Consider the following 27,100-nt stretch of genomic DNA (forward strand, 5'->3'; position numbering starts at 1 on the left):
ACCTTTTCTCACACGTAGGATTTGCAGATATTTTTTCTCATTGTGTAGGTTGCCTTTCAAGGGTCTGATGGTTTCTTTGGTCATGCAGAAAATTGAGTTTGATGTCATTCCACTTGTTTATTTTTGATTTTGTTGCCTTTGCTTTTGATGTCTGATGGGCTATTCCGCAAAACCAATATTGAGAAATTGGTTTTGAGTCATTCCACTTGTTTATTTTTGCTTTTGTTGCCTTTGCTTTTGGTGTCTGATGGACTATTCTGCAAAACCAATATTGAGAAATTTACTACCTGTGTTTTCTTCTTGGAGCTTTATGGATTCAGTTCTTATGTACAAGTCAATCATCCATTCATAATTTGTATGTGCAGTGTAAGAAAGTGATCTGGTCACATTCTGCTGCATTAGTGTCCATTTCCCAATACCATTCACTGAAGAGACAGTCCTTTCCCCTTTGTATATTTTCTGCTGCTGTATCATAGCTTAAGATCATAGATGTATGAGTCAGTTTCTGGGTTTATTTCTTTCTTTCTTTTTCTCTTTATCTCTCTCTCTCTCTCTCTCTCTCCCTCCCTCTCTTTCTGGCCTTACAGTTTACTTGTTAGGAAAATATGTTTCCTCTTGGAATATATGCAGTGTGGACTTCAGTGGTGACATCTTCATACTCTTTTTTAGGACTTTTCTGTGACATCTGTGTTTTTGTAAATGAGTAGCTGGATCTATAGCTTTCAACACATTGAACATTTGGGCAAAACTACATAAGTAGTATTCTATTCTTCCATCAGATACCGGATTGTGTCTGATTGTCTTCCTTTGGGATGTTCTCAGCTGTGATGATGGATATCGATATTTCCTTTTCCATGGTTAAAGGTTTATTAAAGTACATTTAATTTCTCTTAAAAATGTGGATTCTAAATCATTTTATTTTATAATATATATTTATATAAAATAGCAAGATTAAAGAAATGCATTTATTGGAGGCAACAGTTGGAACAAGGCACAAATATTAATTCCCATTCACAGTTAATAATTCTATCAGAGATATATTTAAATATACTTTTAATACTAATTAATAAACTTTGCCAAAAGTACTATGATTATCAGTTTCAGAGCTTTCTCTTGTGTTCCATTGACCTGTGTGTCTGTTTCTATACCAATATTGTACTGTTGTGATGACAACAGCTTTGTAATCTAGCTTGAATTTGGAGTGTGGTGATTTGAGGTTGCTTAATCGCTTGTTTGCTTATCTTTCTTTCTCTTTCTTTTATTTCTTTCTCTCTTTCATTCTTTCATCAGTGAGATTTTTATTTATTTAGTTTTACTTAGTGTACATTTGTATTCTAAATGTTTTTCTTTTATTTATTTTGTATTATGATCATATAATGTGTTATTTGTTTCAGGGGCACAGGTTTGAGATCCTTCAGTTTTACCCAACACACAGTGCTCACCACAACATATACCCTCCCCAATGCCCATCACCCAGCCACCCCATTCCCCTAACCCCCTCCCTTTCAGAAACTCTCAGTTTGTTTCCTGAGATTAAGTTTCCCTCATGCATTGTCTCCTTCTCTGGTTTCATCTTGCTTCCTTTTTTCCTCTCCTCCCATATGATCCTCTGTCTTGTTTCTTAAATTCCACATATCAGGGAGATTATATGATAACTGACCTTCTCTGATTTACTTATTTTGCTTAGCATAATATCCTCTAGTTCCATTCATGTCATTATAAATGGCAAGATTTCATTTTGATTGCTACATAATATTCAGTGGTGTATATAATATGTGTATACACCACTCATCTGTTGATGGACATCTGCGATCTTTGCATACTTTGGCTATTATTGGCATTGCTGCTATAGACATTGGGGTGCAAGTACCCTTTCAGATCACTAAATTTGTATGTTTGGGGTATATACCCAGTAGTGTAATTGCTGGATTGTAGAGTAACTCTATTTTCAACTTCTTGAGAAACTTCCACACTGTTTTCCAGGGTGCTTCACCCTGGAATGCATCACCACATGCATTCCCAACAGTATAAAAGGGTTCCCCTTTCTCCACAACCTCACCAGCACCTGTGGTTTCCTGACTTGTTCATTTTAGCCATTCTGACTGGTGTAAGGGGGTATCTCATTATAGATTTGATTTGTATTTCCCTAATGTTGAGGGATGATGAGCACTTTTTTATGTGTCTGTTGGCCATCTGGAAGTCTTCTTTGGAGAAATGTTTGTTAATGCCTTTGGCCTATTTCTTTTTTTTTTTTTTTAAGATTTATTTATTTATTTGACAGACAGAGGTCACAGGAGGCAGAGAGGTAGGCAGAGAGAGAGAGGAGGAAGCACTCTCCCCATGGAGCAAAGAGTCTGATGCGGGGCTCAATCCCAGGACCCTAGGATCATGGCCTGAGCCAAAGGCAGAGGCTTAACCCACTGAGCCACCCAGGTGCCCCTGGCCTATTTCTTGATTGGATTATTTATTCTGTGGGTGGTGAGTTTGGTAAGTTCTTTCTAGATTTTGGATACTAGCCATTTAGCTGACATGTCATTTTAAAATATCTTCTCTCAGGGCACCTGGGGGGCTCAGTAGGTTAAACCTCTATCTTCGGCTCAGGTCATGATCTCAGGGTCCTGGGATCGAGCCCTGAATCAGGATCTCTGATCAGCAGGGAGCCTGATTCTCCCTCTCTCTCTCTGCCTGCCTCTGCCTGCTTGTGATCTCTCTCTCTCTCTCTGTCAAATAAATAAAATCTTTTTTAAAAAAATAAAAATAAAAAATAAACTCTAAAATACCTTCTCTCATTCTATTTGTTGTTTTTTGTTTTGATGCTGTTTCCTTTGCTGTCCAAAAGCTTTCTATCTTGATGAAACTCCAACAGTTTATTTTTGCTTTTGTTTCCTTTGCCTTTGGAGACGTGTCTAGCAAGAAGTTGCTGTGGCTGAGGTCAAAGAGGTTGCTGCCTCTGTTTTCTTCAAGAATTTGGATGAATTCCTATAACACCATGAGGTCTTTCTTACATTTGGAGTCTATTTTTTGTTTATGGTATAAGGAAATGGTCCACTTTCATTCTTCTGCTTGTAGTTGTCCCGTGTTCCCAGCACCACTTATTGAAGACACTTTTTCCCCCCATTGGATATTCTTTCCTGCTTTGAGGAAGATGAGTTGACCCTAGAGTTGAGGGTTCATTTCTGGTTTCTCTTTTCTGTTCCATTGATGTATGGGTCTGTTTTTGTGCCAGTACCATACTGTCGATGATTGCAGCTTTGCAATAGAGCTTGAAGTCTGCAGTTGGTTTGCCCCCAGCTTTGGTTTTCTTTTTCAACATCCCTCTGGCTATTCAGGATCTTTTCTGCTTCCATAAAAATTTGGGGATTATTTATTCCAGTTCTGGGAAAAAGGTGGATGGCATTTTGATAGGAATTGCATTGAATCTGTGGATTGTTCTAGGTAGCATACACATTTTTACAATATTTGTTTTTCCAATCCATGATCATGGAATGTATTTCCACTTCTTTGTGTCTTCTTCCATTGCTTTCATGACTATTGTATAGTTTTCTGAGTACAGATACTTTGCTTCTTTGGTTATATGGATTCCTAAGTATCTTATGGATGGTTTGGAGTGCAATCAAACATGGGATAGACTCCTTGATTTCTCTTTCTTCTGTTGCATTGTTGCTGTAAGCAAATGCAAGATATTCCTGTGCATTGACTTTATCTGCTGCCACTTTACAGAATTCCTGGATGAGTTCTAGCAATTTGGGGGTAGGGTCTTTTGGGTTTTCCACAGAACGTATCCTCTGTGTGCACAGAGTGAGAGTTGGACTTCTTGTTTGCTGATGTGGACACCTTTTATCTCTTTTTGTTGTCTGACTGCTGAGGCTAAGAGTTCTAGTACCATGTTGAACAATAGTGATGAGAATGGGCATCCCTGTCATGTTCCTGACCTGAAGGGAAAGGCTCTCAGTTTTTCCCCATTGGGAATGATATCTGCTATGGGGTTCTCATAGATGGCCTTTATGATGTGGAGGTAAGTACCCTCTATCCATTCACAGTGAAGAATTTTGATCAAGAAAGGATGACTTAATTTGTCAAATGTTTTTTCTGCATCTATTGAGAGGATCCTATGGTTCTTGTTCTTTCTTCTATTAAGGTAGTGTATTCCATGGATTGATTTGTGGTTGTCAAACCACTCTTGCAGCCCAGGAATAAGTTCAATTTGGTTGTGGTGCATCATACTTTTAATTGACTGTTGAAGCCTATTAGTAGTATGTTGGTGAGAATTTTTGCATCCATATTCATCAGGGATACTGGTCCGTAGTTGTCCTTTTGGGAAGGGTCTTTGTCTGGTTTGGGGATCAAGGTAATTCTGGCCTCATCAAAAGGGTTTCAGAGTTTTCTTTCCACTTCTATTTTTTGGAAAAGTTTCATAAGAAGAGGTATTAAATTTTCTTTAAATATTTGCTAGAATTCCCCCCTGGGAAGCCATATGGCACTGCCCTCTTATTTCTGGGTTATTTTTTTTTTAAAGATTTTATTTATTTGACAGAGAGAAATTACAAGTACACTGAGAGGCAGGCAGAGAGAGAGAGAGAAGGAAGCAGGCTCCCCGCTGAGCAGAGAGCCTGACGCGGGACTCGATCCCAGGACCCTGAGATCATGACCCGAGCCGAAGGCAGCAGCCTAACCCACTGAGCCACCCAGGCGCCCCTTTCTGGGTTATTTTTGATGACTGCTTCAATTTTCTTGCTGATTATAAATCTCCTCAGGTTTCCTTTTCTTCACGGTTCAGTTTTGATTGTTTCTAATTTTTTGGAATGCATCCATTTCTTCGAGACTGCCTGATTTGTTGACATAGAGTTGCCTTCCTATGTTCCTATAATTATTTCTATATCTTTGGTGTTGGGTATGATCTCTCCTTCTTGATTCATGATTTTATTTATTGGGGTCCTTTCTCTTTCTTTTGGAGAAGTCTGGCCAGTTCTTTCAAAGAACCAGCTCCCAGTTTCATTGATCTGTTCTACAATTTGTTTTGTTTCTTCTTCATTGATTTCTGCTCTAATCTTTATTATTTCTCTTCTCCTTCTGGGTTTAGGCTTTCTATGCTGCTCTTTCTCCAGCTCCTTTAGGTATTGGTTAGGTTGTGTATTTGAGACCTTTCTTGGTTCTCGAGAAAGGCTTGTAGTGCTATATACTTCCCTATTTGGACCGCCTTTGCAGGATCCTAAGTATATTGAATAGTTGTATTTTCATTCTCATGTGTTTCCAGGAGTTTTTAAAATTCATCTTCAATTGACTGGTTGACCCATTCATTATTTAGTTGGATGCTCTCTCTCTAGCCTCCATGTATTTAAGTTCTTTCCTCTTTTCCTTTTGTGATTGAGTTCCATTTTCAAAGCATTATGGTCTGAAAATATGCAGGGAATTATCCCAATATTTTGGGATGAGAATGAACATGGCAGCCTACCAATCTCTGTCCCCAGATCTGAGAGCTCAGAGCCCCACTCCTCAGTGCACTCTCACAGAAAAGCAGTCAATGCTTCATGTCTCCCGGGTCTCTGTCCACATGCTGTGCTCACCGGACCTGTGAACAAGCATTTCTATCACTGACACATGACCCCTTTTGGAGTCTCTAAAGCCAGCAGTCTCCTGCAGCATGCTCAGGCTCCACTCCTCCTGGGGGGAAGACTTGGGCTCTCCAAGTTTTGTCACTCTTCAGCCTCTTCTTAAAGACCAGTGACCAGACTGTGCCATGGATCACATTTTATGGCAACCTCAAGCTTAGAGCCCACTCCTGGGTTCACTCTTTGCCTCAGCTTCCATGCTCCAATACCTGGGAGCTCTACTGCCCTCAAGTGCTCCGGTCTTCCTGAGACCCCAAGGACCCTGAGATCACACTGTCTCATCAAGGGTTTGACCCCTATCTTAGCTCCCAGAGCAACATGCCTCACCAGAGCAAACTTCTAAAAGTTCCAATGTTGTGTTCTGCTGCCCCTAGCAGTTAGCAGTAGCTGGCTGACAAAGACTCCCTCCCCCACAGTTGATCTTCCTGCCTAGCAACTTAGACTCGCTTTCTTTACCTCCTACCTTGCAGAAAGTGCTCACTTTTCTGTTTGTAGAGTGGCAGCTATTCTTTTCTTGGATCTCTGCTTGAATTTGCAGGTGTTCAGAATGGTTTGACCTAGCTAAATTCTTTGGACCAGGTGAAATTAAGATCTCCTACTCTTCTGCCATCTTGGACTCTCTCTCTCTCTCTCTCTCTCTCTCTCTTTCTGTTCTTCCTTCTCCAGATTGCTTTGGGTATTTGGGGCCTTTTGTGTTTCCATACAAATTCTAGGACTGCCTTCTATTTCTTTGAATAATGCCATTGGAATTCAGATAGGGATTTCATCACATCTGTAGATGCTTTGGGTACGGTAGACATGTTAACATTATTAAACCTTCCCATTAATGAATATGCCATCTGTTTCCATTTATTTGTGTCATCTTCCAAATCTTTGGCCTATGCATTCACCCGTCAACATGCACATGTTTTTCCTTCCTTTTCCTTAATGTATTCAGTATACCAGGTCTTTCTCATTCCTGGTTACTTTTATTCCTAGATCATTTTGCTTGATGCAATTTTCAATGGCATTGCTTTCTTAATTTCTCTTTGTGAAAGTTGGTCATCAGTGTATAGAAATACAAGTAGGGCACTTGGGTGGTTCAGTCAGTTAAGTGTCTGCCTTCAGGTCAGGTCATGATCCTGGGGTTCTGGGAATGAGCCTGGCATTGGGACCCCTGCTCCACAAGGAGACTGCTTTTCCCTGTCCCTGTGCTGCTCTCCCTGCTTGTGCATTCTCTCTCTCTTTCTCTCTCACTCTCCCTCTCTCTGTATGTGTGTTAAATAAATACATTCTTTTAGAAAAGGAAATCCAACACGTCTCTGTATATTGACTTTGTATCCTGCAGCTTTACTAAATTTGTTTATTCTAATAGGTGGGTTTTTTTGTGGGGGATGGAGACTCTGGGGATTTCTACATACAGTATCATAGCATCTGCAAATAGTGACCATTTTCTTTTCCTATTTAGATTTCACATGGTTTTTTGTTTTGTTTTTGTCTAAATGGCTTTAAGGCTTTCAATACAATGATTAAGTGCTAAGAGTGGACATCTTTGTCTTGTTCTTGCTGGTAGTGAATAAGTTTCAGTATTTCACCTTCAAGTATAACGTTAGCTGTGGGCTTTTCATATAGGGTCTTTGTTTGGTTGAGGTTTGTTCCCTCAGTACCCAGATGGTTTAAAGTCTTTATCATAAATCCATATTGAATCATGTGAAGTGTTCTTTCCGCACCTATATAACAATCTGAGGATTTTTATCTTTTATTTTGTTAAGGTGGTATATACTATTGGTGATGTACAAATGTGGAATCATCCTTGCGTCCCTGGAATAAATCCCACTGGATCATGTTGTGTGATTCTCCTGATGGATTGTTGAACTGTTGTTGCAGATAATTTGTTGAGGATTTTTGCATCTCGGTTCATGAGGGATATTGGTCTTTCATTTTCTTGTAGCATCTTGTCTTGTTTTGGTAGCCAGGGTAATGCTGTTTTCTTAAAATGAATTTGGACATATGCCCTTCTTTCCTTTTTTAAAAACAATTTGGGGAGGGTTGGTATTAATTCTTCATCTACCATCTGGTTGAACTCTTCAGTGAAACTGTCTGATCTTAGGCATTTGTTTGTTGGGTGGATTTGATTGTCAAATCAATTTTTTAGTAGTGATCAGTCTGTTCAGATTTTTTTTTCTTCACGTTTCATTCTAGGTTGTTGTTAAGAACTTATGCGTTTCTTCTAGTTGTCCAAGGTGTTGACCTATACTTGCTCATAGTAGTCTTGTACTATTCTTTGTAATTTTGTGCTGTTCATTGTAGTAGTTCATCTTTCTTTCTTTCTTTTATGTTTTTCACATTTTTTAAATTTATATTCAGTTAGTCAATTTGGTATTTACCCCAAAGATACAGATGTAGTGAAAAGAAGGGCCACCTGTACCCCAATGTTCATAGCAGCTATGGCCACAGTTGCCAAACTGTGGAAAGAATCAAGATGACCTTCAACAGATGAATGGATAAAGAAATATGGTCCATATATACAATGGAGTATTATGCCTCCATCAGAAGGGAGGAATACCCAACTTTTGTATCAACATGGGTGGGACTGGAGGAGGTTATGTTGAGTGAAATAAATCAAGCAGAGAGAGTCAATTATCATATGGTTTCACTTACTTGTGGAGCATAAGGAATAATGTGGAGGACATTAGGAGAAGGAAAGGAAAAGTGAATTGGGGGAAATCGAAGGAGGAAACAAACCATGAGAGACTGTGGACTCTGAAAAACAAACAGGGTTTTGGAGGCGTGGGGTGTAGTGGGGTTAGGTGAGCCTGGTAGTGGGTATTAAGGAGAGCACATATTGCATAGAGCACTGGGTGTGATGCATAAACAATGAATCTTGGAACACTGAAAAAAAAAATAAATTTAATTTAAAAAAATAATAAAGTCAGTTAGCCAAGGTATAGTTTTTGAGGTAAGGGTCAATGATTCATTAGTTGCATATAACACCCAGGCCTCAGCACTACATGTCGCCTTCTTAATATCCATCACCCAGTTACCCCGCCCTCAATCTGCCTCTCCTCGTTTGTTTCCTATGATTAAGAGTCTCCAATGCTTTGTCTCCCTCTCTGATTTCTTCCCATTCAGTTTTCCCTCCCCTCACCTGTGGTCCTCCACAGTATTCCTTGTGTTCCTCATATGAGTGAAACTATGTGGTAATTGTCATTCTCTACCTGAATTATTTCATTTAGTATAACCTCCTCCAGTTCCATCCATGTCGATGAAAATGATGGATATTCATCCCTTCTGATGGTTGAGTATCATTCTATGGTATATATGTACCACATATTCTTTATCCATTCCCCTGTTGAAAAACATCTCAGCTTCTTCCAATTTGGCTCTTGTGGACAATGCTGCTATGAACATTGGGGCACATGTGTTCCTTCTTTTCACTGCATCTGTTTCTCTGGGGTAAATACCCAGGAGTGCAATGGTTGGGTCATAGAGTAGCTCTATTTTTACTTTGTGAAGAATCTCCATGCTGTTTTCCAGAGTGATTACATGTGTTTTCGAGTTCCCTGATGGCAAGTGATGTGGAGCACTTTTTCATGGTCTGTTGGCCATTTGGATGTCTTCTTTGCAGAAGTGTCTCTTCCTGTTTTCTGCCCATTTCTCAAGTGGATTCATTGTTTCTTGTGTGTTGAGTTTGAGCAGTTCTTGTAGATCTTGGATAGTGACCATTATCTGTAATGCCATTTGCAAATATCTTCTCTTATTCAGTAGGTTGTCTTTCAGTTTTTATAACTGTTTCCTTTGTTGTGCAAAAGTTTTTACCTTGGTGGAGTCCCAATAGGTCGTTTTTGCTTTTGTTCCTCTGGTCTTTAGAGACATGTATTGCAAGAAGTGGCAGTGCCAAGGTCAAAGAGATTGTTGCCTGTGTTCTCCTCCAGGATTTTGTTATGAGACAGGAGAAAATTTTCTTTCTTACCTGATTGTAATTGTCTTGGAGAGTCTAGCTAAAAGTTTGTCAGTTTTGTTTATCTTTCCCAAAAAGGCAGCTTGTATTTTCATTGATCTTTTGTCTTTTTTGTCTCTATTGGATTTATATCCACATTCCATTTTGTTATTATTTCTACTGCTAAAGGGCTTTGCTTCCCCCCCACGCCACTTCTTTCCCATGTAAAATATGGTCGGTTCTTGGAGAGCTTTCAGGTGGATCGATGAGGACCAGAATTTCTATGAACCTCCCCTTAGAGATACTTTTGCTGGATCCCTTAACTATTCATAGGTTCTCTTTTTCATTTGTCTCAAGGTAGTTTTAAAATTTCTTTCAATTTCTTCTTTGACCACTGGTTGTTTCCTAGCATGTTGTTAAATTTCCACATATTTTTTGACTGTCCCATTTTTGTGACTGATTTCTACTTTCATACTATTGTGGTCAGGCAATATCTGAACCAGAGCATGAAGGGAGCATTCAGCTTAAAGGTTAGTTTCCTGGGGTGTTTTCTAAGGGCAGACCATGACTTCCATTGGGACAGAGGAAGATTTTGTGATACTAGAGTGGGGGCAAGGGTCAACTCTTGTTATAATTACTGACTACTACCTTGTAGGCTGTTTACCACCATTCACACTTGATGGATTGGTACTTCCTTAGAAATATTATGTAGGAGGTTCATGGTGGCCTTCTCTAAAGAAAGGTGCCAGATGGGTTCATGGCATGGTCCCAAGTCAGTAACCAGGATATATGGTACATTGGGGGATCAGAACCCAACTTTCTGTAGGAAGTGACAGAAATGGGGCATGGTGAGTTTCATTGCAATAGCCGAGGTCCCAAGCAACCCACCAGTTGTTGGTATTAGGTAGGGCAGTGGAGCCTGTAGATCTGTCTCCAGAATCTGTGGAATTCAGGGAAACCCTCCGACCTGTTGACTTGTGTGAAGACAGATAGACAGAAGTCTCTGGAAAGTCACGAGTGTCACACTGGACCACCATCAGAGGGGCCATGTGTGGTGGGAGCCACTGTTCGGTTTCCATCAAAAGTGATTGGGATCTGGTGAATGATTCCTAGCAGCAGCATGGGGAGAGTAGGGTGGAGGTGCTGCACACTTCCTAGGGTTGTGGTCAGGACTAATCTGGAGCCGACTGAAGTAAAACATGCCTGGCACAGAAGGCACCAAGTCACTGTAGCTATGGGCACTGTGCCATGGCACTTTTGTGCCAACCGCCTCCCATGCTGCTGCGTCCTACTTTTCATCATCTTCATGGTCATGAGCCTCTGCTCTTCTCCATGGCCCCCGGGGTATTGTCCTCATTCCATCTGGCCCTCATTGTCTGCGTACTACAACCCAATGCAAGGGTAGCCTTCTTGAGAGGCAGCTCTGTCAGTCCCCTGATTGAATACTTCCATGGATTCCCTGTGAGGTGAGGATGATGCCCTGCCCTAGAAGGGGGCTGCAGGTCCCCAATCAGGAGATCCATGTCTTTCTTTTCAGCTTGGCCTGCCTCCCCTCAGTCCTCCTCAGGGAAGCTGTCTCCACTTCCTGAGGTGAAAATTCAATATTTTTTTTCTGTTTCTCCATGCCTTAGTTCATCCATGGCATGTCTTTCGAACCTCTCAGTGGGTTTTCAGCAACCCTGCAGGGCTGTCTGCTCAAAGAGGCAATGACCTCATAGGGGAAGCCTTTCCTGCCACCTCCCTCAGCATACCCCTGAGCCCTGGAGCCAGCTATCCCACTGAGTGTTGAGGGACCCAAGCCAGCCCATCCTGATCCAAGGCTGTGTCAGCTGTGTAGACTGACATGTGCCAGGACTGGTGGGCAGCTGGCATGGGCCAGGTACAGAGACTTTCTTTTTCTCATTCCTTCCCCACTCTCCCTCCCAGAGGTAGCTCAGAGAAGATTCCACACTCCACATCTTGAGATCCCTTGACCTGTGTCTCCTGCATTCAGATGGTGAGTTTCATGTTTTCCCGTTGCTTCTGTCTTCCATACCCATACCATGGCAGTTCTGGTTCAGGTGAGGGATCATACCCTGGTCTGTACTTGACCCTCTTCCTATCCCACACTGAGCCCACCCACCTTTTGCCCCTTCCATAGATGTGCTTGGAAGCAAGCTCATCCACAGGGAAACTATTAGCCAAATGGACCCAGGTAACAACCACTGAATTGCTGATCCATGATAGAGAACAAGCCTGCTCTGAAACCTGCCCCATACTCTGTGAGCATCTCATACTAAAACAGAAACAATAATAGCTTTCTGGATTATGAAGTGGCACCTATCTCTACTTACACTCTCTGGAATGCTTAGGTGCTGATCTTGGTTGGAAAGGGACCATGGCTGCTATGGGCTAGGATTAACAGTTAAAGTATAAGAATTCAGTGAGACTTGAATTCGAGGCATGGAGTGAATAAGTATTGGTGAGGAAATACTCCCAAGTAGGGCATTGTGTACCAAAGTTTTTTCAAATAGGTTACTGAAAGAAAAATATTTTTATTGATTACTTTAATTCCAGTCGAGTTAACATACTGTATTATATTAGTTTCAGGTGTACAATAGCGTGATTTAGTCATTCTATATATTACTCAGTTCTCATCAGGAAAAATGTACTCCTAGTCCCCTTCATCTGTTTCACTCATCCCTCTGTCCATCTCCATTTTGGTAACCATCAGTTTGTTCTCTATTGTTAAGAATCTGTATTTTGGTTTGTCTTTTTTTTCTCCCTTATTTATGTATGTTTGTTTCTTCAATTCTATGTAAGAGTGACATCATATGGTATTGTCTTTCTCTGAGTGACTGTTTTCACTTAGGATAATACCCTCTAGATCCATCCGTGTGGCTGCAAATGGCAAGATTTCATTCTTTTTATGGCTGAATAAGATCCTACTGTGTGTGACCGTGTGTGTGTGTGTATACACATCTCTCATCTATCACTTTATCAACAGACACTTGGGTTGCTTCCATATTGTGATCTTGGAAATAATGCTGCAAGAACCATAGGGGTTCACGTATTCTTTTGAGTTATTGTTTTCATATTCTTTGGGTAAATACCAGTAGTGTGATTGCTGGTTAGCTCTATTTTTATCATCTTGAGGAATCTCCATTCTGTTTTCCAGAGTGGTTGCACCTGGAAACCTTTGCAGGTTCCACCAACAGTGCATGAGGGTTCCCCTTTTTCCATATCCTCCCAACACCTGTTGTTCCTTATGCTGTTAATGGGAGCCATTCTGAAAGAATATGGTAGCATCTCATTATACTTTTGATTTACATTTTCCTGAGATTGGGTGATGGTGAACATCTTTTCATGAGACATTTGGACATCTGTATTTCTTCTTTGGAGAAATGTCTGTTCATGTCTTCTATTTTTTTAAATTTATTTTTTATTCATTTTCAGCATAACAGTATTCATTATTTTTGCACCACACCCAGTGCTTCATGCAATCCGTGCCCTCTATAATACCCACCACCTGTTACCCCAACCTCCCACCCCCTGCCCCTTCAAAACCCTCAGATTGTTTGAGTCCATAGTCTCTCATGGTTCACCTCCCCTTCCAATTTACTCCAACTCCCTTCTTTCTAACTCCCCATGTCCTCCATGCTATTTGTTATGCTCCACAAATAAGTGAAACCATATGATAATTGACCCTCTCTGCTTGACTTATTTCACTCAGCATAATCTCTTCCAGTCCCGTCCATGTTGCTACAAAAGTTGGGTATTTGTCCTTTCTGATGGAGGCATAATACTCCATAGTGTATATGGACCACATCTTCCTTATCCATTCATTCGTTGAAGGGCATCTTGGTTCTTTCCACAGTTTGGCGACCGTGGACATTGCTGCTATAAACATTGGGGTACAGATGGCCCTTCTTTTCACTACATCTGTATCTTTGGGATAAATACCCAGTAGTGCAATGTCTTCTATTTTTTAACTCAATTATTTGTTTTTTAGGTGTTGAGTTTTATCTATTCTATATATTTTAGGCACTATTCCTTTATTGCATAGGATATTTGCAAATATCTTCTCCCTTTCAGTAGCTTGTCTTGTGATTATTACTTCTTCATAGTTCTTCTCTGTGCGGAAACTTTTATTTTGATAAAGTCCGAGTAGTTAATTTTGCTTTTATTTCCTTATCCTTTTCCTCAGGAGACAGTCTAGAAAAATGTTGCTTTTGTCCATGTCAAGAAGTTACTGTCTGTTGCCTCTTGTAGGATTTTTATGGTTTCAGGTCTTCCACTGAAATCTTGAAACTTTAGATTTTAATTGTCCATATGGTGTAATGAAGCAAAGTAATTTTATTCTCTTGTGCGTAGCTGTCCAGTTTTTCCAACACCGTTTGTAAAGACTGTCCTTTTCCTTTTCAATATTCTTGCATGCTTTGTGGAAGATTAATTGACTACATAATTGTGGTATTATATCTGAGCTTCTATCGTGTTCCCTTGGTCACTGTGTGTACTTTTGTGCCAGTACCATACTGTTAGGATGACTAGAGCTTTGTAGTATAATTTGAAATCTGGAATTATGACTCCCCCAACGTTGTTTTTTTTTTTTAATTTTATTTATTTATTTATTTACTTACTTACTTACTTATTTTTGTTAACATACAATGTATATTTGCCCCAGTGGTACAGGTCTGTGAATCATCAGGCTTACATATTTCACAGCACTCAGCATAGCACGTAATGTCCTATAACTCAGTGTGCATAATCCAACCACCTTTTCCCTATCCCCCACCCCCAGCAACCCTCAGTTTGTTTTGTGAGATTAAGAATCTCTTGTGTTTTGTCTCCTTCCCAATCCCACGTTGTTTCATTTTTTTCCTTCCCTACCTACCCACCAAAACCCCCACCCCTGCCTCTCAAATTACTCATATCAGAGAGATCATATAATTATCTTTCTCTGACTGACTTATTTCGCTCAGCATAATACCCTCTAGTTCCATCCATATTGTTGCGAATGGCAAGATTTCATTTCTTTTGATGGCTGCATCGTATTCCATTGTATATATCTATATCTATATCTATCTATTTATATATCTATTATATCTTCTTTATCCATTCATCTGTTGATGGATATCTGGGTTGTTTCCATAGTTTGGCTATTGTGGACATTGCTGCTATAAACATCTGGGTGCATGTGTCCCTTTGGATCACTACATTTGTATATTTAGGGTAAATACCTTGTCGTGCAATTGCTGGGTTGCAGGGTAGCTCTATTTTCAGCTTTTTGAGGAACCTCCATAATATTTTCTAGCGTGGCTGCACCAGCTTGCATTCCCACCAACAGTGTAGGAGGGTTCCCCTTCCTCCACATCCCTGCCAACATCTGTTGTTTCCTGACTTGTCTATTTTAGCTATTCTGACTGGTGTGAGGTGATATCTCATTGTGGTTTTGATTTGGATTTCTCTGATGCCAGTTGATGTGGAGCACTTTTTCACGTGTCTGTTAGCCATCTGAATGTTTGGTTTGCAGAAATGTGTGTTCATGTCTTCTGCCCATTTCTTCATTGGATTCTTTGTTATTTGGGTGTTGAGTTTGGTAAGTTCTTTGTAGATTTTGGATACTAGCTCTTTATCTGTTATGTCATTTGCGAATATCTTCTCCCATTCTGTCAGCTGTCTTTTGGTTTTGTTGACTATTACCTTTGCTGTGCAAAAGCTTTTGATCTTGATGAAGTCCCAATAGTTCATTTTGCCCTTGCTTCCCTTGCCTTTGGCAATGTTTCTAGGAAGAAGTTGTTGTGGCTGAGGTCGAAGAGGTTGCTGCCTGTGTTCTCCTCAAGGATTTTGATGGGTTCCTGGCTCACATTGAGTTCTTTATCCATTTTGAGTCCATTTGTGTGTGTGGTGTTAGGACATGGTCCAGCTTCATTCTTCTGCATGTGGCTGTCTAATTTTCCCAACACCGTTGTTGAAGAGACTGTCTTTTTTCCACTGGACATTCTTTCCTGCTTTGTCAAACATTAGTTGACCATAGAGTTGAGGGTCTATATGTGGGCTCTCTATTCTGTTCCATTGATCTATGTATCTGTTTTTGTGCCAGTACCATACTGTCTTAATAATTACAGCTTTGCAATAAAGTTTTGAAGTCTGGAATTGTGATGTCACCAACTTTGGCTTTCATTTGCAACAATCCTCTGGCTATTTTGGGTCTTCTCCATGCCATATAAATTTTAGAATTATTTGTTCCATTTCTTTGAAAAAAAAAATGGATGGTATTTTCATAGGAATTACATTAAATGTATAGATTGCCTTAGGTCGCATAGACATTTTCATAATATTTGTTCTTCCAATCCATCAGCATGGAATGTTTTCCATTTCTTTGTGTCTTCCTCAGTTTCTTTCATGAGTACTTTGTAGTTTTCTGAGTCCAGATTCTCTACCTCTTTGGTTGGGTTTATTCCTAGGTATCTTCTGGTTTGGGGAGCAACTGTAAATGGGATCAACTCTTTAATTTCTCTTTCGTCTGTCTTGCTGTTGGTGTATAGAAATGCAACTGACTTCTGTGCACTGGTTTTATATCCTGACACTTTACTGAATTCCTGTATGAGTTCTAGTAGTTTTGGAGTGCAGTCTTTTGCATTTTCCACATAAAGTATCCTATCATCTGCACAGAGTGAGAGCTTGACTTCTTTGCTGATTTGGATGCCTTTTATTTCTTTTTGTTGTCTGATTGCCAAGGCTAGGACTTCTAGTACTATGTTGAATAGCAGTGGTGATGGTGGATATCCCTGCCATGTTCCTGACCTTAGGTGAAAAGTTCTGTTTTGCCCCATTGAGAATGATATCTGTTGCGGGTTTTTCTTAGATGGCTTTGATGATATTGAGGTATGAACCCTCTACCTCTACACTTTGAAGAGATTTGATCATGAAAGCATGCTGTGCTTTGTCAAATGCTTTTTTCAGCATCTATTGGGAGTACCATATGGTTCTTGTTCTTTCTTTTATTAACGTATTGTACAACACTGATTTGCGAATGCTGACCCAGCCTTGCAGCCCAGGAAATAATCCCACTTGGTCGTGGTGAATAATCCTTTTAATGCACTGTTGGATCCTATTGCGTTGCATTTTTGTGAGAATTTTCACATCCGTATTCATCAAGGATATTTGTCTCTAATTGTCCTTTTTGGTGGGGCCTTTGTCTGGTTTTGGGATGAAGGTAATGCTGGCCTCATAAAATGAGTTTGGAAGTTTTCCTTCCATTTCTATTTTTTGGAACACTTTCAGGGGAATAGGTATTAATTCTTTAAATGTTTGGTAGGATTCCCATGGGAAGGCATCTGACCCTGGGGTCTTGTTTGTTGGGAAAATTTTTTTTTAAGATTTTATTTATTCATTTGACAGACAGAGATCACAAGTAGGCAGAGAGGCAGGCAGAGAGAGAGGAGGAAGCAGGCTCCCTGCTCAGCAGAGAGCCCGATGCGGGGCTCGATCCCAGGACTCTGGGATCATGACCTGAGCCGAAAGCAGAGGCCTCAACCCACTGAGCCACCCAGGCGCCCCTGTTGGGAAATTTTTGATGACTGCTTCAATCTCCTTACTGGCTATGAGTCTGTTCAGGTTTTTTATTTCTTCCTGGTTCAGTTGTGATAGTTTTTATGTCTCTAGACATTTTTTTCAGATTGTCATTTTTTCCAGATTGTCAAATTTGCTGGCGCAGAGTTGCTCATAATATGTTCTTATAATTACTTGTATTACTTTGGTGTTGGTTGTGATCTTTCCTCTTTGATTCATGATTTTTGTTAATTTGGGTCCTTTCTCTTTTCTTTTTGGTAGGTCTGGACAGGGGTTTATCGATCTTATTAATTCCTTCAAAGAACCAGCTCCTAGTTTCCTTCATCTGTTCTACTATTCTTTTGGTTTCTATTTCATTGATTTCTGCTCTGATCTTTATGATTCTCTTCTCCTGCTGTGTTTGGGCTTTCTTTGCTGTTATTTATCCAGCTCCTTTAGATGTAGGGCTAGGTTACATCCTTGAAAGCTTTCTTCTTTCTTGAGAAAGGCTTGTATCACTATATACTTTCCTCTCAGGAACCACCTTTGCTGTGTCCCACAGATTTTGAACAGTTGTGTTTTCATGAATTTTTTTCAATTCTTTTTTTTAATTTTCAGATTACCAGAATTCATTGTTCATGTACCACACCCAGTGTTCCATGCAATACATGCCCTCTATATTACCTACCACCAGGCTCACCCAACCTCCCATCCCCTGCCCTTTCAAAACCCTCAGATGGTTTTTCAGAGTGTATAGTCTCTCATGGTTTGTCTCACCCTCCTCCCTTCTCCTCTCCATCTCCCCATGACCTCCATGTTATTTCTTATGCTCCACAAATAAGTGAAACCATGGGTAATTGACTTTCTCTGCTTGACTTATTTCAATGCTTCTTTAATCTCCTGGCTGACCCATTCATTTGTGTAGAATGCTTTTTAGCCTCCATTTATTTGGGTTCTTTCCAGCTTTCCTCTTGTAGTTGAGTTGTAGCTTCAGAGCATTGTGGTCTGAAAATATGCAGAGAATGATCCCAGACTTTTTGTATGAGTTGAGACCTGATTTGTGACCCAGGATGTGATCTATTCTGAAGAATGTTCCATGTGCATTAGAGAAGAATGTGTATTCTGTTGTTTTGGGTTGGAATGTTCTGAACTTATCTGTAATGTCCCTCTGGTACAGTGTGTCACTTAAAGCCTTTATTTCCTTGTTGATCTTTTGCTTAAATGATCTGTCCATTTCAGTGAGGGGCATGTTAAAGTCCTCTATTATTATTGTATTATTGTCAATGTGTTTCTTTGATGCTGTTATTAATTGGTTTATATAGTTGGCTGCTCCCATGTCAGGGACATAGATATTTAAAACTGTTAGATCTTTCTTGCACAGACCTTTTAAGTAAGATATAGTGTCCTTCCTCATCTATTATTATAGTCTTTGGCTTAAAATCTAATTTATGTGATAAAAGGATTACCAGCCCAACTTTCTTTTCATGTCCATTAGCAAGAGATATTGTTTTCCACACTCTGCCTTTAAATCTAGAGGTGTCTTTGCATCTAAAATGAGTTTCTTGTAGACAGCATATCAATGGGTTTTGGCTTTTTTATCCATTCTGATAACTGTATCTTTTGATTGGGGCATTTAGCCCATTTACATTCAGTGTAACTATTGAAAGATGTGAATTTAGTTCCATTGTATTGCCTGTAAGATGACTGTCACAGTATATTGTCTCTGTTCCTTTCTGGTTACTACTTTCAAGCTCTCTCTTTGCTTAGAGGACCCCTTTCAATATTTCCTGTAGGGCTGGTTTGGTGTTTGCAAATTCTTTTAATTTTTGTTTATCCTGGAAGATTTTTATCTCTCCTTCTATTTTCAATGACAGCCTAGCTCGATATAGTATTCTTGGCTGCATATTTTTTTTTGTTTGGTGTTTCAAATATATCATGCCAGTCTATTTTGGCCTGCCAGGTCTCTGTGGATAAGTCTCTTGCCAATCTAATATTTCTACCATTGTAGGTTACAAACCTCTTGTCTGGAGCTGCCTTCAAGATTTTCTCTTTGTCACTCAGACATGTAAGCTTTACTATTAGATGACTGGGTATGGACTTATTTTTATTTATTTCAAGGGTAAATCTCTGTACCTCCTGGATTTTGATACTTGTTCCCTTTGTCATATTAGGTAAATTCTCCACTATAATTTCCTCCAGTATACCTTCTGCCCCTCTCTCTCTTTCTTCTTCTGGGATCCCAATTATTCTAATATTGTTTTGTCTTATGGTATCACCCTTCTCTTGAATTCTCCCCTCATGATGTAGTTATTTGTCTCTCTCACTGAGCCTCTTAATTATCTGTCATTTGATCTTCTATACCATAATTCTCTCTTCTGTCTCATTTATCCTAGCAGTAAGAGCCTCTATTTTGAAACTGCACATCATTAATAGCTTTTTGGATTTCAACTTGGTTAGATTTTTTTTTCTCCTGAAAGTGATTTTATTTCTGTGGGAAGGGTTTTTCTAGTAACTCATTCTTTTTTGAAGCCTAGCTAGCACCTTGATAATCCTCATTTTGAACTCCAGTTCTGACATATTACCATTGTCTGTATTAGGTCCCTAGCCATTGGTACAGCCTCTTGTTCTTTTTCTTGTGGTGTTTTCTGCATTGTTATTTTATCCAGATAAGAATATTTGAAGAAGAGGGACGCCTGGGTGGCTCAGTTGGTTAAGCAGCTGCCTTCAGCTCAGGTCATGATCCCAGGGTCCTGGGATCGAGTCCCACATCAGGCTCCTTGCTCAGCAGGGAGCCTGCTTCTCCCTCTGCCTCTGCCTGCCCTTCTGTCTGCCTGTGCTCACTCTCTCTCTCTGATAAATAAATAAAATCTTTAAAAAAAAAAAAGAATATTTGAAGAAGAGAACAAAATATTAAAAGGGTGACAAAGAGCCCAGAAAAATATACACTAAACAAATCAGTAAAGACCCAAAACTGGGGGGAGAAGAAAATGGAAAAAATAAAATTAAAATAATAAAAAATAAATATGTACATATATATTAGACTGGTGAATAGAATAGAAAAACCTACTTGATTTTCTGATCTCTTAGAAGAAACTACCTCCTAAATTTAAAAGAAAGGGAAATATATATATATATATATATATGAATAAGGGTAAACATATGAAGTGTTGATATGACTGTAAATTGAGAATTTTAAAAAGATTCTAAAAATAAAATAAGTTGGTTGAAAAAAGAAAAAGAAAACAAAAGAGGAAAAATGTGATCAAACTGGAGACTAGAACAAAACCATGTGCTAGATTTATGGTATATTTTGATCTATTAGAAGAAATTGTATCCCAAAATTTTAAAGGAAAAAAACCCTATATATATAAAAACAATAAGGTTAAATACAATGAGGGGATAAAATATGACTAAACAATGAAAATTTAAAAGATTTTTTTAAAAGGTATTGTTAAGATAAATCAGTTTAAAAAGGGAAAGTTAAAAAAATTTGTTTTTAAATTTCACTTTGTAAGACTCAAGGATCATGGGGGAAATGCCATGAAAGCTATGTGTTGCTTTCCCCTAGCTCTGGATTTCACAGTTCTCATTGATTGGTGAACCTGGTCTTGGATGGATGTTCTTGCTGATCTTCTGGTGGAGGGGCCTGTTGCAGTGATTCTCAAATGTCTTTGCCCAAGGTGGAATTGCACTGCCCTTGCTGGGGACCAGGCCAAGTAATCTGCTCGGGTTCACTCTCAGGAGTTTTTGTTCCCTGAATGCTTTCCATAGAGCGTTGGAGGACAGGAGTGAAAATGGTGGCCTCTCCATCTCTGGCCTGGAGTAGCTGACAGCTCAGGGTCCCACTCCTCAGTGTGCCCCCAGAGAAAAACAGTCAGTCCTTCCTGTCTCCCTGGTTCCAGCCTCACCCTATGCTCACCCAGTCTGTGACCAAACATTTCTATCTCTGGTGCACAGCCCTGTTTGGAGTCTCTAAACTGAGCAGATTCCTGCAGTACACTCCCACACTGCTCCTCCCAGAGGGATAAGGAGGGATTCTCTCTGGATCTGTCACTTGTGGGGTCCCTGCACGAAGAGCATTGGCCCAACTGTGCCTTGGATCATGGCTTAAGGTAATGTCAATCTGAGAGCTCACTCCTCAACTCCATCTCTGTAGCTGTCTTCCCTGCTCCAATACCTGGGAGCTCTGCCACACCCAGACACCCCCGGTCTTTCTGTGACCCCATGGGTCCTGAACCCACACAGTCCCTGTGAGGGTTCCAACCACTCACCTTTTGGAGAAATGTCCCTCAGTGGAGCAGACTTCTTAAAGTTCTGATTTTGTGCTCTGCTGCTCCACTGCTGGCTAGGAGCTGGCCCTTCCCCCCATGGTCTATTTTCCCATTGCTGTGGATTCACTTCCCCACATGTCCTACCTTCCGGAAACTGGTCAATTTTCTGTTGCTAGAGTTGCTGCTCTTCTTCTTTTCTATCTCCTGTTGAGTTTGTCGGTGTTTGGAATGATGTGATAACTATTTAGCTGAACTTCTGCGATCTAATGCTGTTTCAGTCTGCTACTCCTCTGCCATCTTGCTCCCAGAAGCCTTGTTTTTCTTTCTTAACATTGCATTGGCTGTTTAGTATCTTTGATGGTTCCATAAAAAAATTTAGGAGTGTTTGCTGGAGTTCTTTATGTTTAGCTTTAATTCAATGAGCCAACTTAAAGCACATTATTAGTTTCAGATGTAGTGTTCTATAATTGATCAGGTGTGTATAATACCCAGTGCTCATTGCATCACTTGTGCTCCTTAATGCCCATCACCCAGTTACCCCATCCCCCATCCACCTCCCCTCCAGCAACCTTCAGTTTGTTTCTATAATGAAGAGTCTCTCATGGTTTTTCTCCCTCTCTGATAACTTCCTATTCAGTTCTCCCTCTCTTGCTCTCTGATCCTTAGTGGTGTTTCTTCCACTTCACATATGAAGGAACCCATGTGCCAATTGTCTTTCTCTGATAGACTTATTCCCTTCAGCATAATACCCTTATTTCCATCCATGTGGATGTGATGGTAAGAATTCACCGTCTCTGATGCTGAATGATATTCTATTGTAGTTACGAACCACATCTTCTTTACCTATTAATCTCTCCTTGTACATCTGGGCTCTTTCCATAATTTGGCTGGAGTGTATATTGATGCAATGCACATTGGGGGGCTGGTGCCACTACATTGCACTCAATCTGTATGTTTGCTGCTCTGATTCCCATCCTCCCTGATCTTATTGAGTTCCCCCATTGAATGCAATAGCTGCAAGTGTCTCCAGGGTGTGCTCCCAAGCCATCCGATGTGGCTGCAGGGCCATGAGCAATTCTGAACCCAAACACGGTTTTGGCTGTGTAGTCTTACTTGCATGAAAATAGCAGTGCCTGGATCAGGCCTTGACTGTAAGAACTGAGCTGGCTTAGTGAGGACCTGACCCAGGATGCTAGCCCCTGTGGGGGGACTGTGAGTCCACAGTGAAGTCATGCAATGCAACAAGTGATTCTACATCAAGGTAGATGATGCAAGGTATAGTTTGGCAGCAGACATGACAAAAAAAATCAAAATGACAGAATAATATGTAGTTAAATGTACTCTATACTATGGCAGTAACAGGAAAAGTGCACGATGGGGTTAGAAAGGGGAATGGAAGTTCCAGGAAAGAGGTTGGAGTAATCAGGGTTAGGGGGTGTATCATGGAGAAAGGGATCAGGAGACTTGTCATGAGTTACCACAGTGCAGCATAAGGATGTGTGCTCTGCCTGAAACATGACCCCCGGGGGCATTGGGGGCCTTCTAGCTCCAGAGGACCTACATGCAGCAAATTGGCATGAGCAGAGCCTCAATAGTATTTCTTCTTGGGTCCTGGGTAAGGCTCTTTCTCTGCTTCTCGAGGCTCTTGATTCCCCTTTTGTTCTCCTCTGAGCTGCACTATTTTGTGTGGATTCAGTGTTGATAGTTGACATGAATTCTTCCTGAAAAGAAGTAGAATAGAAGTCATTCTTGTTTCCTAAGTAGACCTGAATATATTCAATAGTCATAGCCTTTTCCAGGCCCTTGGGCCTTTATCTGCTGGCAAACTCTGAGATTTTTGAAAACATCTTCTATTTTAACAGGTTGAAAGAACTGGTTCGGTTTTTTAAAAATTCAACAAAGTCACACTTTTCATAATCTATAAAATGATCTGAAAAGTGACTGAACAAGGCTTGACAGGATAAGGGAAGAATTGGCTTTGTAGTGGGGTTTTGGCCAATGTTTTCTCACTCTTGCCCCCATGTGGCCACTCTACAAATAGCATGGGGCTCAATGTAGATTCAAGGGAGAATAAGACAGAAGGTTGGTCCCTGAATTCCTTAACTCCTAAAAACCATCCTATAATTTATGAGCAATATTCTACTTCAAGTATATCTTAACTAGAGATTAGGGTTAGGGTCAGGGTCAAGCTTCACACGTGAATTATGGGAAGCTTTTTGTACATCATTCTTACTGGCCCAAAGTGTTTTTAAAAAAATAAAATGGGAGATGATATAGTCACCCCAGCACTGAGCACATTACCTGTCCCAGGAGATAGGTGACTAAACATAAAAATTGTTTCATCTTAGCCAAGGACCAGAAACTGGTCCTACAGGTACTGGGCAGGTAGCATGTGTGGCCAGCTGCCCATCTCCCCCCGACACCCACACCCAGCTCAGCACATCCTCTACTACGCTCAAGGGCAGCGAACAGACAGACCAGGTAAGGTGTGATTCCCTCCTCTCAGGCATGGCTTGCTTCCGACAGGTAGAGAAGTGGGCCAGCTCACATACACATGACATGTTCTTTTGGTTCCTTGCTATCTGCCTCCTCTTTCTGTCACCCTGGTCCTAAACTTTTGGCTCCTCTGAGAACTTGGATTTGCAGCTTTCCATTGACCTTATGAAGTGCAGATCTTTGTTGCCTTTATTCCCTCTCCTTGGGTGGGAGATGAAAGTGGGAAAAGTCAGACTCTGAGAGCAACAAGAAGAAATATCAAGTGTGCTCTGCCTCTGGCACTTCAGACTTGAGAGCAAAGGCTATGTACTTCATGTTTTACGCATTCGGATCTAGGGACTCATAGATGCATGTGAAATGAGATTGCAGTAAAGAAATCTCATTACTGAACTTTTGCCTTGCAGAAGACAGTTTAGGGACATCACCCCTCACCATCCTTGTCATTACCTATCTGGCTAATGCCAGGTCACACTGACACATGTAGCCACACAAAGGCACAACTGTGACATCCTCCTGGAACACTCCTGGACTCCTACTCCCCAGTAGAGCCAACCCTGCACAACCCAGCCCTCCTGAACATTACCTGCAGTGACACAGCTGTGAGCATCCTCCTGGAGCATTCCCAGACCCCCTGACCTCGCGTCTGGCCAATCCTGCACACCCCCAGTCCTTCTGAGTGTCCTCTGCTGTGGCACTTGTCACAGCATTTGTCTCTTTGTCTGTCTTTTTCCCATATACCTCATTTTGTTTGTCCTTTTCCCCATGGATGGACATTTGATAGTTCTGGTTTTTGCTCATTGTGAATGCTGGTGCTATGAATATTCCTGTACATTTTTGTTTGTTTGTTTGTTTGAACCAGTGTTTTCAATTAATGGGTATATATCTAGGAGAACAATTGTTCATTCATATGGTAATTCTAGTTTGATCTATTTGAGTAAACACCAAACTACTTTATATGTAGACTGCACCAGTTTCCACAACCAAAGCTGACGGGTTTCAGTTTCTCAACATCCTTGTTATTTTTAGTTTTCTTGATCATAGTGATTCTACTTGTGTAAAAGGACATCTAACTGGTTTAAATCTTTATTTCCATAAAGACTAATGATGTTTAATGTCTATTCATGTGCCATTCACCATTTGTATGATTTCTCTGGAGGAGGGTCTATCCAAGTCCTTCATCCATTTTAAAAATGGGGTTGTCTTTTTTGTTGAGAAGTTGTATAAGCTCTTTACATATTCTGGGCAACAGCCTCTTATTAGATAAAAAATGTACAAATATTTCCTTCCATTCTGGGGGCCATCTTTTCACTCTCTGGATAGTATCTTGTGATGTACAAAGATTTTTAATTTTTTTTTTTTTTTACATTTCTTTTTTAAGAGAGAGTGTAAGAATGGACAGGGGCAGAGGGAGAAAAAAAAGAGGTTCTTTTTTTTTTTTAAGATTATGTATTTATTTGTTTGCTTGTTTGTTTGTTTGTTTGTTTGACAGACAGACAGAGAAAGAGGGAGAAGCAAGCTTCCCGCTGAGCAGGGAGCCAGATGCGGGGCTGGATCCCAGGACCCTGAGATCATGATCTAAGCCAAAATTAAGAGTTGGATGGTTAATCAACTTAGCCACCCAGGCGCCCAGGACAGATTTTTAACTTTGAGGATATTATTTTATCTATTTTTTTCTTTCCCTTCTTATGCTTTGGTGTCACATCTAAAAGCATTGCTAAATCCAAGCTTATGAAGACTGATCCCCATTTGTTTCTTCTAGAGTTTATCATTTTACCTCTTACATTAAAAGCTTTAACTTATTTTGAGTTAATGTTTATATGTGGTTTGAGGTAAGGGTCCAGTTCCATTCCTCTGTACATGGATAGCTGATTGTCTAGCACCCTTTGTTGAAAAGACCATTCTGTCCCCACAGTGTAATGTTGTCCACTCTTGTCAAAATTCAGAGGACCATAGATGAAGGGGTTTATTTCTGGGATCTCAGTTAAATCCAAGTGATCTATATGCATACTTAAAAATTTTTTTTAATTGTTTTAAATTTAAATTCCATTAATTAATGTATAATGTATTATTTGTTTCAGGGTGCATGCATACCTTTACGACAGTGTCACAATGTTTTATTTGCTGTTGCTTTGTATTAAGATTTAAACTTTGGAAGTATGACCTTTCACCTTTCATTCTCTTTTTAAAGATGGTTTTGGCTATCTTGTGGTCCCCTAAAATTCCATATGACTGTTACGATTAGCTTGCGCATGTCTTCCCAAAAGCCTTTGTGCAATTTCTTGGGAACACATTGAATTTCCACATTGCACTGGGTACTGTTGCCATCTTATCAATAGTATGTCTTTTTTTTTTTAGGATTTTATTTATTTATTTGACAGACAGAGATCACAAGTAGGCAGAGAGGCAGGCAGAGACAGACGGGGGGAAGCAAGCTCCCTGCTGAGCAAAGAGCCTGATGTGGGGCTCGATCCCAGGACTCTGGGATCATGACCTGAGCCAAAGACAGAGGCTTTAACCCACTGAGTCAACCAGGCACCCCAATAGTATGTCTTTTCATCATGATGGGTGTCAGATTTATTTAGGTTCTCCTTACTTTCTTTCAGCAATGTTTGGTAATTTTTGGTGTACAAGACTTACACCTTGATGACATCTATTCCCAAGTATTTTGTCAATGTTGTTGTTTCCTAAAATGGAATTGTTTTCTTAAATTCCTTTTTGGATGATTCATTGCTAGTATATACAAATAAGAGACATTTTTGTGTCTTGATATTTTGTCCTGTAACTTTACAGAATTAGGGAACTGGCTGTAATCATTTTTTGTTGATTCTTTAGGAAGCTCTCTATAAGATGATGCCATCTCTGGTCTCTGAATTGACCTAGTTCTACTGTTTCCTTTCACATGTGGATTCCTTATTTCTGGCCTTACTGTTCTGGGTAAAACTTTCAGTACAATACGGAGCAAGGAGTGAAAGCCAGCATGATGGACTTTTTTTGTGATTCAGAGTAGAGCTGTCAGTCCTCAAAGTTGAGCATGGTGTTTGATTAGGGTCAGGGTGTGGTTTGGGTTAGGGTTTATGGTTGGGTCCTCTGCTGTACAGAGCCCATTCTTCTTCAGTAAGCAGAGTGATCTTTTCAGAACATAACCTTTGAGCCTCTCTGTGATCCACTTCCCAGCTGCCTGTCCTCTCCAGCCTTACCTCTACCCCTATGTCCCTCCAACCCCATGGGCCTTCCAGCTGTGTGGTCCTCCCACAAGTGCCTCAGGCCTGACT

Source organism: Mustela nivalis, assembly GCF_964662115.1.
Source record: "Mustela nivalis genome assembly, chromosome: 4".
NCBI lineage: Eukaryota > Metazoa > Chordata > Mammalia > Carnivora > Mustelidae > Mustela > Mustela nivalis.